Here is a 10,000-nt window from a genome sequence, read left to right as displayed (position 1 = left end):
TATACCTCGAACGGCTTCTACATAAAAAAAATTTCCATTCAATTTACACAATTCAACTTTTTCGACAAGTTGCTATATCCTGCCGACCAGACACCAAACTTAATACGGTTTTATAGACACTAGCGCCCTCTGCCGGCCAGTCACCGAACTTAACACGGTTTAATAGACACTAGCGCCCTCTGCCGGCCAGAAGACAAACTAAACACAGTTTTATAGACACTAGCGCCCTCTGCCGGCCAGACGACAAACTGAACACATTTTTATAGACACTAGCGCCCTCTGCCGGTCAGTCACCAAACTTAGGTAATTTCGTAATACTTTGTTTTTCATAATTATTACTATTTTCATAAAACTTTTATATAATACACCTCGTACGTTCATACATCGAGCGGCGATCTAATTTCATAATACTTTTTTTCTTTATCGTTAATATTTTCATAACACTTTTATGTCATACACCTCGGACGACTTCTACATACAAAACATCTCCATTCAACTTCACAAATCATCTTTCTCGACAAGTTCCTATATCGAGCGGAATTAAATTTCATAATACTTGTTTTTCATTATTATTTCTATTTTCATACAACTTTTATATAATACACCTCGTACGTTCATACATCGAGCGGCGATCTAAATTCATAATACTTTTTTTCCTTATTGTTAATATTTTCATAACACTTTTATGTCATACACCTCGAACGGCTTCTACATAAAAAAAATTTCCATTCAATTTACACAATTCAACTTTTTCGACAAGTTCCTATATCCTGCCGACCAGACACCAAACTTAATACGGTTTTATAGACACTAGCGCCCTCTGCCGGCCAGTCACCGAACTTAACACTGTTTTATAGACACTAGCGCCCTCTGCCGGAGAGACGACAAACTAAACACCTTTTTATAGACACTAGCGCCCTCTGCCGGCCAGTCACCGAACTTAACACGGTTTAATAGACACTAGCGCCCTCTGCCGGCCAGAAGACAAACTAAACACCGTTTTATAGACACTAGCGCTCTCTGCCGGCCAGTCACCGAACTTAGCTAATTTCGTAATACTTTGCTTTTCATAATTATTACTATTTTCATACAACTTTTATATAATACACCTCGTACGTTCATACATCGAGCGACGATCTAATTTCATAATACTTTTTTTCTTTATCGTTAATATTTTCATAACACTTTTATGTCATACACCTCGGACGACTTCTACATACAAAACATCTCCATTCAACTTCACAAATCATCTTTCTCGACAAGTTCCTATATCGAGCGGAATTAAATTTCATAATACTTGTTTTTCATTATTATTTCTATTTTCATACAACTTTTATATAATACACCTCGTACGTTCATACATCGAGCGGCCATCTAATTTCATAATACTTTTTTTCCTTATTGTTAATATTTTCATAACACTTTTATGTCATACACCTCGGACGGCTTTTAAATACAAAACATCTCCACTCAATTTTCACAAATCATCTTTCTCGACAAATTGCTATATCGAGCGGAATTTAATTTCATAATACTTGTTTTTCATTATTATTTCTATTTTCATACAACTTTTATATAATACACCTCGTACGTTCATACATCGAGCGGCGATCTAATTTCATAATACTTTTTTTCCTTATGGTTAATATTTTCATAACACTTTTATGTCATACACCTCGGACGACTTCTACATACAAAACATCTCCATTCAACTTCACAAATCATCTTTCTCGACAAGTTCCTATATCGAGCGGAATTAAATTTCATAATACTTGTTTTTCATTATTATTTCTATTTTCATACAACTTTTATATAATACACCTCGTACGTTCATACATCGAGCGGCGATCTAATTTCATAATACTTTTTTTCCTTATTGTTAATATTTTCATAACACTTTTATGTCATACACCTCGGACGGCTTTTAAATACAAAACATCTCCACTCAATTTTCACAAATCATCTTTCTCGACAAATTGCTATATCGAGCGGAATTTAATTTCATAATACTTGTTTTTCATTATTATTTCTATTTTCATACAACTTTTATATAATACACCTCGTACGTTCATACATCGAGCGGCGATCTAAATTCATAATACTTTTTTTCCTTATTGTTAATATTTTCATAACACTTTTATGTCATACACCTCGGACGGCTTTTAAATACAAAACATCTCCACTCAATTTTCACAAATCATCTTTCTCGACAAATTGCTATATCGAGCGGAATTTAATTTCATAATACTTGTTTTTTATTATTATTTCTATTTTCATACAACTTTTATATAATACACCTCGTACGTTCATACATCGAGCGGCCATCTAATTTCATAATACTTTTTTTCCTTATTGTTAATATTTTCATAACACTTTTATGTGATAGATACACCTCGGACGGCTTTTAAATACAAAACATCTCCACTCAATTTTCACAAATCATCTTTTTCGACAAATTGCTATATCGAGCGGAATTTAATTTCATAATACTTGTTTTTCATTATTATTTCTATTTTCATACAACTTTTATATAATACACCTCGTACGTTCATACATCGAGCGGCGATCTAAATTCATAATACTTTTTTTCCTTATTGTTAATATTTTCATAACACTTTTATGTCATACACCTCGGACGGCTTTTAAATACAAAACATCTCCACTCAATTTTCACAAATCATCTTTCTCGACAAATTGCTATATCGAGCGGAATTTAATTTCATAATACTTGTTTTTTATTATTATTTCTATTTTCATACAACTTTTATATAATACACCTCGTACGTTCATACATCGAGCGGCGATCTAATTTCATAATACTTTTTTTCCTTATTGTTAATATTTTCATAACACTTTTATGTCATACACCTCGGACGGCTTTTAAATACAAAACATCTCCACTCAATTTTCACAAATCATCTTTCTCGACAAATTGCTATATCGAGCGGAATTTAATTTCATAATACTTGTTTTTCATTATTATTTCTATTTTCATACAACTTTTATATAATACACCTCGTACGTTCATACATCGAGCGGCGATCTAAATTCATAATACTTTTTTTCCTTATTGTTAATATTTTCATAACACTTTTATGTCATACACCTCGGACGGCTTTTAAATACAAAACATCTCCACTCAATTTTCACAAATCATCTTTCTCGACAAATTGCTATATCGAGCGGAATTTAATTTCATAATACTTGTTTTTTATTATTATTTCTATTTTCATACAACTTTTATATAATACACCTCGTACGTTCATACATCGAGCGGCCATCTAATTTCATAATACTTTTTTTCCTTATTGTTAATATTTTCATAACACTTTTATGTGATAGATACACCTCGGACGGCTTTTAAATACAAAACATCTCCACTCAATTTTCACAAATCATCTTTTTCGACAAATTGCTATATCGAGCGGAATTTAATTTCATAATACTTGTTTTTCATTATTATTTCTATTTTCATACAACTTTTATATAATACACCTCGTACGTTCATACATCGAGCGGCGATCTAAATTCATAATACTTTTTTTCCTTATTGTTAATATTTTCATAACACTTTTATGTCATACACCTCGGACGGCTTTTAAATACAAAACATCTCCACTCAATTTTCACAAATCATCTTTCTCGACAAATTGCTATATCGAGCGGAATTTAATTTCATAATACTTGTTTTTTATTATTATTTCTATTTTCATACAACTTTTATATAATACACCTCGTACGTTCATACATCGAGCGGCGATCTAATTTCATAATACTTTTTTTCCTTATTGTTAATATTTTCATAACACTTTTATGTCATACACCTCGGACGGCTTTTAAATACAAAACATCTCCACTCAATTTTCACAAATCATCTTTCTCGACAAATTGCTATATCGAGCGGAATTTAATTTCATAATACTTGTTTTTCATTATTATTTCTATTTTCATACAACTTTTATATAATACACCTCGTACGTTCATACATCGAGCGGCGATCTAAATTCATAATACTTTTTTTCCTTATTGTTAATATTTTCATAACACTTTTATGTCATACACCTCGGACGGCTTTTAAATACAAAACATCTCCACTCAATTTTCACAAATCATCTTTCTCGACAAATTGCTATATCGAGCGGAATTTAATTTCATAATACTTGTTTTTTATTATTATTTCTATTTTCATACAACTTTTATATAATACACCTCGTACGTTCATACATCGAGCGGCCATCTAATTTCATAATACTTTTTTTCCTTATTGTTAATATTTTCATAACACTTTTATGTGATAGATACACCTCGGACGGCTTTTAAATACAAAACATCTCCACTCAATTTTCACAAATCATCTTTTTCGACAAATTGCTATATCGAGCGGAATTTAATTTCATAATACTTGTTTTTCATTATTATTTCTATTTTCATACAACTTTTATATAATACACCTCGTACGTTCATACATCGAGCGGCGATCTAAATTCATAATACTTTTTTTCCTTATGGTTAATATTTTCATAACATTTTTATGTCATACACCTCGGACGACTTCTACATACAAAACATCTCCATTCAACTTCACAAATCATCTTTCTCGACAAGTTCCTATATCGAGCGGAATTTAATTTCATAATACTTGTTTTTCATTATTATTTCTATTTTCATACAACTTTTATATAATACACCTCGTACGTTCATACATCGAGCGGCCATCTAATTTCATAATACTTTTTTTCCTTATTGTTAATATTTTCATAACACTTTTATGTGATAGATACACCTCGGACGGCTTCTAAATACAAAACATGTAATTTCATAATACTTCTTTTTAATATTCACAATACATCTTTTATATATTTTCACTATACATCTTTATTAATGTTAATGTAGAAGGCGTACCGTTGTACAGCGCACATATATGTGTGGTGTATCGAAGTTGACGTCTCGTTAAATTCTAATAAACTCGTTATAATTTACGTAAAGACGTTGTTTCGGTCATTCCACATCGGTGGATTATATAGTTTTCTGAAAGGGTCCCCGTTCTCCTCCAATATATTAACGTATATTGCTAGCGGTTCCCTTTTTAGATATTATATCAATTTATCCACAAATTAAATATCTATTGCGAGATCGCGAATTTAGCTAGCGTTCTATCGTGAGCGATTCATATGCGATCGTCTATGAAAAATATATATTATATTACACTTTTATATATATAATACACAATATTTGCGATAACTCTCATTATTCCGTGCGAGAATAAAAATTTCGTTCATTATTACCTAATGTATAAACCATGTCGCTTACAATCTAGCGAAGGGTAGAGATAATGTCGAAATTGTAGCCCGGTCGACGTAATCATCTAATTTTTCTCATTTCGATTAAATTTAGATAGATTTATAGTCGATTCGGTGAAATTTTATAAAATAAGAAAAAATATAAATAAAGCGTGGCGCTGAAAATTATATATTTTCAATAATAAGCGCAGCAAACACGCAAAAGAAAAAGTAAATAACAATGTGTTTATACACGAATATAGATGATTATTATATTATGTATAAATATAAAGTATATATGTAATATAAAAAACATCATCATAATTTATCCTCTTTTGGATATTGTTATTAAAACTTTTTCGATAATAGTTTTTTATTATAAAATATATATATATATATATATATATAATAATAATAGTAATAATATATATTATATATATTATAAAACACAGTTCCCTGGTTGATCCTGCCAGTAGTCATATGCTTGTCTCAAAGATTAAGCCATGCATGTCTCAGTACAAGCCAAATTAAGGTGAAACCGCGAAAGGCTCATTAAATCAGTTATGGTTCCTTAGATCGTACCCACATTTACTTGGATAACTGTGGTAATTCTAGAGCTAATACATGCAAACAGAGTTCCGACCGGAGACGGAAGGAGCGCTTTTATTAGATCAAAACCAATCGGTGGCGGGCTTGCTCGTCATCGTACAATTTGGTGACTCTGAATAACTTTTCGCTGATCGCACGGTCTCGCACCGGCGACGCATCTTTCAAATGTCTGCCTTATCAACTGTCGATGGTAGGTTCTGCGCCTACCATGGTTGTAACGGGTAACGGGGAATCAGGGTTCGATTCCGGAGAGGGAGCCTGAGAAACGGCTACCACATCCAAGGAAGGCAGCAGGCGCGCAAATTACCCACTCCCGGCACGGGGAGGTAGTGACGAAAAATAACGATACGGGACTCATCCGAGGCCCCGTAATCGGAATGAGTACACTCTAAACCCTTTAACGAGGATCAATTGGAGGGCAAGTCTGGTGCCAGCAGCCGCGGTAATTCCAGCTCCAATAGCGTATATTAAAGTTGTTGCGGTTAAAAAGCTCGTAGTCGAATCTGTGTCCCACGCCGCTGGTTCATCGTACGCGGTGTTAACTGGCGTGTCGTGGGACGTCCTGCCGGTGGGCTTAGCTCGCAAGGGCGGCCCAACTCAATCCCGCCGCGGTGCTCTTGACTGAGTGTCGAGGTGGGCCGGCACGTTTACTTTGAACAAATTAGAGTGCTTAAAGCAGGCCAAAATTTTGCCTGAATACTGTGTGCATGGAATAATGGAATAGGACCTCGGTTCTATTTTGTTGGTTTTCGGAACCCCGAGGTAATGATTAATAGGAACGGATGGGGGCATTCGTATTGCGACGTTAGAGGTGAAATTCTTGGATCGTCGCAAGACGGACAGAAGCGAAAGCATTTGCCAAAAACGCTTTCATTGATCAAGAACGAAAGTTAGAGGTTCGAAGGCGATCAGATACCGCCCTAGTTCTAACCATAAACGATGCCAGCTAGCGATCCGCCGACGTTCCTCCGATGACTCGGCGGGCAGCTTCCGGGAAACCAAAGCTTTTGGGTTCCGGGGGAAGTATGGTTGCAAAGCTGAAACTTAAAGGAATTGACGGAAGGGCACCACCAGGAGTGGAGCCTGCGGCTTAATTTGACTCAACACGGGAAACCTCACCAGGCCCGGACACCGGAAGGATTGACAGATTGAGAGCTCTTTCTTGATTCGGTGGGTGGTGGTGCATGGCCGTTCTTAGTTGGTGGAGCGATTTGTCTGGTTAATTCCGATAACGAACGAGACTCTAGCCTGCTAACTAGGCGTATTTCGACATCCCAAAGGCCCGTCGGTATTGAGTTTCGGCTCTTGCCGTTCGCGGTTTTTACTGTCGGCGTACAAATAATTCTTCTTAGAGGGACAGGCGGCTTCTAGCCGCACGAGATTGAGCAATAACAGGTCTGTGATGCCCTTAGATGTTCTGGGCCGCACGCGCGCTACACTGAAGGAATCAGCGTGTCCTCCCTGGCCGAGCGGCCCGGGTAACCCGCTGAACCTCCTTCGTGCTAGGGATTGGGGCTTGCAATTGTTCCCCATGAACGAGGAATTCCCAGTAAGCGCGAGTCATAAGCTCGCGTTGATTACGTCCCTGCCCTTTGTACACACCGCCCGTCGCTACTACCGATTGAATGATTTAGTGAGGTCTTCGGACTGAGCGCGGTGGCGTTTCGGCGTCGCCGATGCTTCGGAAAGATGACCAAACTTGATCATTTAGAGGAAGTAAAAGTCGTAACAAGGTTTCCGTAGGTGAACCTGCGGAAGGATCATTACAGAGTATTTGTTCGTTTTTAAACAAAAAAAAAAAAACGAAATCAAGTCTGTATTAATTGTAAAAGAGAATTTTCTTCTACAAAATTATCGAACTCTTCAAAAGAAATTTATATATGTTATAAATTATATATATATATATATATATATATATATATATATTATAGATGTATATATATTGAAATCTTTTTTTAATTTTTACAAAATTCGAACAAGTTTCGAATAAAATTAAAAAAAAAAAGATAAATATAATTCATACGTCTATAAAAATATATTTACATATATAAATTTTTCCAATAAAAATATAACGAAAAATTTTTATCATAGTTTATAGAAGGCGTCGACGACGATGACGACACAACAATAACAACATATGTATTATTATATATTATAACGATTGACGGAACGATCATTAACAAAATTTCTTGTTAACTAAAAACGTTCTGATAAAGTATCGTTATTATAATAAACGAAAAATATATAGTTTATTGAAACGTCGTCTGTTGTCGTGTGTGTGTCTATATTTTTATGGATAAATTTTATTTCGTTTATTATATTATTACTTAAGTTTTTTATCGTTTGAAGGTAATACAAGAAAATATCGACAAGATTATATGTGATGATTATGTTATTGAGACATTTTCATCCGGGTACCTAAACGAAATTTAAGCACATGTCGATTCTATCGATATGTATAAAAATTCGTTTTAGAAATAATATTTTATGTATTATTTCGAAGGTGTTCGAAGATTTACGCCCGACCGTCGAAATTTGTATAAAACTTTCAAGATAAAAAAAAAACTGTAATAATATAAAGAGGAGGAATATATCGTGCGAGATATCTGTCTATGCGCGCCTCGTTTGTAATAAAACATGTGCAGCGGTTAAAATTTATCAGATATATCAAAGTACGATATTATAATTTCTCTAAAAGTTTCGAATAATTACCATTTATTATAATATATATATATATATATATATATATATATATATATAAAAAATGTCGTTATATAAATTTTCTATACGCGTATAAGATATTATAATAATATTATTAATTTAATAATAATCAAATATTAAAAATACGACGAATAGAATATGAGAAAACGACATAATAATAAAATGATTACCCTGAACGGTGAATCACTTGGCTCGTGGGTCGATGAAGAACGCAGCTAATTGCGCGTCAACTTGTGAACTGCAGGACACATGAACATCGACATTTCGAACGCACATTGCGGTCCTCGGATACTCGTTCCCGGACCACTCCTGACTGAGGGTCGTATCAATTTAAAAGACTGCTTAGAATTTAAAATTTTTCTATTTATTAAAGAAAAATAATGCCTAAGCGTGTTGGATGTGAAACAATAACGCACACTAATTAAGAAAAAACACATGCACATACAAACTTGTGCGTATTTTTTTTTGTATTTGTGCGGCATCCTAAAGTGCGAAAAGCAGCGTAAATTTTTATAGAAAAAGTTACGCAATTTTTGAACACAACCCGCTATACCATAAATTAATCGTGTATTTATATGAAATACATAAAATTTGTTTGGTAGAGAGTTATATTTATATATAATATATATATATATATATTATACATATATACGACGTATATATAGTCGATAAATAAGTGTGTGTATATATAATATATTTATGATAAAATGATAACGCGGTCGTCGTGTCCGAGAGAAATAATAAAGTTTCGAAGACTGGACGTCTGACCAGTGTTTTATTTATATCATTTATACACACGGTATATCGACAAAATATATGAATTATATATATTAAAAATATTATATATGTATAAAGGCTGGTGGTGTGTTGCTGATGCTGATGCTGATGCTGATGCTGCTGCTGCTGCTGCCGACTCTTTAAATAAAAACAAATAATGTTATATTTCATATGAGAGATGATTATGATAGTTTGGCGAATTGTATTTAAATATTATACGAGATATATTATAATATATCGACCTCAGAGCAGGTGAGATTACCCGCTGAATTTAAGCATATTACTAAGCGGAGGAAAAGAAACTAACTAGGATTCCCTCAGTAGCTGCGAGCGAACAGGGAAAAGCCCAGCACCGAATCCCGTGGTCGATATCGGCCACCGGGAAATGTGGTGTTAGGGAGGATCCGTTTATCACGAGATCGTGCGGCGCGTCCAAGTCCTTCTTGAACGGGGCCACAGCCCATAGAGGGTGCCAGGCCCGTAGCGACCGTTGCCGATTGCGTGAGGATCTCTCCTGAGAGTCGGGTTGCTTGAGAGTGCAGCCCTAAGTGGGTGGTAAACTCCATCTAAGGCTAAATATGACCACGAGACCGATAGCGAACAAGTACCGTGAG

At 34.5% G+C, this 10,000-nt stretch overlaps 3 non-coding genes across 3 annotated transcripts in view; all 3 read left to right on the top strand.

The window, feature by feature from the left end:
* Positions 1-5,732: 5,732 nt before the first annotated feature.
* On the top strand, positions 5,733-7,654 carry LOC130903205 (small subunit ribosomal RNA). The gene has a single exon (XR_009060611.1). It is a non-coding gene; the product is annotated as a small subunit ribosomal RNA (ribosomal RNA).
* Positions 7,655-8,776: 1,122 nt separating this feature from the next.
* On the top strand, positions 8,777-8,932 carry LOC130903172 (5.8S ribosomal RNA). Its single transcript, XR_009060580.1, has one exon. It is a non-coding gene; the product is annotated as a 5.8S ribosomal RNA (ribosomal RNA).
* A 692-nt stretch (positions 8,933-9,624) lies between these two features.
* LOC130903153 (large subunit ribosomal RNA) overlaps positions 9,625-10,000 on the top strand; it is a 3,970-nt gene continuing 3,594 nt past the window's right edge. The window contains exon 1 of the ribosomal RNA XR_009060564.1: positions 9,625-10,000. This exon is cut by the window's right edge and continues 3,594 nt beyond it. This is a non-coding gene — a ribosomal RNA (large subunit ribosomal RNA).

This window comes from Diorhabda carinulata, unplaced genomic scaffold, assembly GCF_026250575.1.
Source record: "Diorhabda carinulata isolate Delta unplaced genomic scaffold, icDioCari1.1 Dcau_14, whole genome shotgun sequence".
In the NCBI taxonomy this organism is placed as follows: Eukaryota; Metazoa; Arthropoda; class Insecta; order Coleoptera; family Chrysomelidae; genus Diorhabda; species Diorhabda carinulata.
The sequence above is the reverse complement of the archived record's forward strand: the minus strand, read 5'-3'. Positions and strand labels throughout refer to the sequence as shown.